General features: G+C 35.7%; 1 pseudogene; it reads right to left on the minus strand.

Moving 5' to 3' along the window:
- Window positions 1-204: 204 nt before the first annotated feature.
- On the minus strand, window positions 205-333 carry LOC116554666 (annotated as a pseudogene).
- Between the last annotated feature and the right edge of the window lie 727 nt (window positions 334-1,060).

Genomic DNA, 1,060 nt, shown 5'->3' on the forward strand with positions numbered 1-1,060 from the left:
TGAGATAGTTTCTTGAAGACATCATACTAACGGGTTCTGGTTCTTTATCCAGCTTTCCACTCTGTGTTTTTTAATTGGGGCATTTAGTCCATTTACATTTAAGGTTAGTATTGATATGTTTGAATTTGATCCTGTCATCATGATCTTAGCTGGTTTTTTGCAGACTTGTCTTTGTGGTTGCTTTATTGTGTCACTTGTCTGTGTACTTCAGTGTGCTTTTGTAGTGGCTGGTAATGGTCTTTCCTTTCCTTATTTAGTTTTCTCATGTTCTCCATGTCCAGAGAATCTTCTCTAGGAATGAACTATAGAAATGGTCCCTGAAAGTGTAGTCTTTATAAAAGGTTTTGAAATCAGAAAATGTGAATCTTCCAACATTACACTATTTCAAGATTGCTTTGGCTATTAGGGGACACACAATTCCATACGAGTTTGAGAATTAGCCATTACTTTTTTTCAAAAAAGGTCATTGGAATTTTCATAAAAATTGCATTAAATATATAGATTTATTTGGGTAGTATGACCTCATCACAATATTGAGTTTTCAAAATTATTAACACTAATGTGTTTCCTTTTATTTAAGTCTTCTAAAATTTCTTTCAGTAATGTGTTGTAGTTTTCAGTGTATAAGTCTCTCACCTCTGTATTAATCAGGGTTCTCCAGAGAGACAGAACCAATAGGATATATATAGAAATATGTAGAAGGATATTTATTATTTAGCTTGGCTCACACAATTACTGAGGCTGAGAAGTCTCATGGTCTGCCCTTTGCAAGCTGAAGACCCCAGAAAGCTGATGGTATAGTTTCAGTCCAAATGAGAAAACCTGACACTGCAGGACTAAGAGTGTTAAGTCTCAGTCCAAGTCTGAAAGCCTGAGAACCAAGATCAGTGATGTCTGAGGGCAGAAGAAAATGCATTCCCCAGCCCAAGCATAGAGCCAATTTACTCTTCTTCTGCTTTTTTGTTCTATTCAACCTTCAGCAGATTGGAAGATATTTGCACATATCAGTGAGGATAATCTTCTTTACTCAGCCTACCACTTCCAATATTAATCTCTTTTA

This window comes from Sapajus apella, unplaced genomic scaffold (assembly GCF_009761245.1).
Source record: "Sapajus apella isolate SASKATOON/1434 unplaced genomic scaffold, GSC_monkey_1.0 scaffold1, whole genome shotgun sequence".
Taxonomy (NCBI): domain Eukaryota; kingdom Metazoa; phylum Chordata; class Mammalia; order Primates; family Cebidae; genus Sapajus; species Sapajus apella.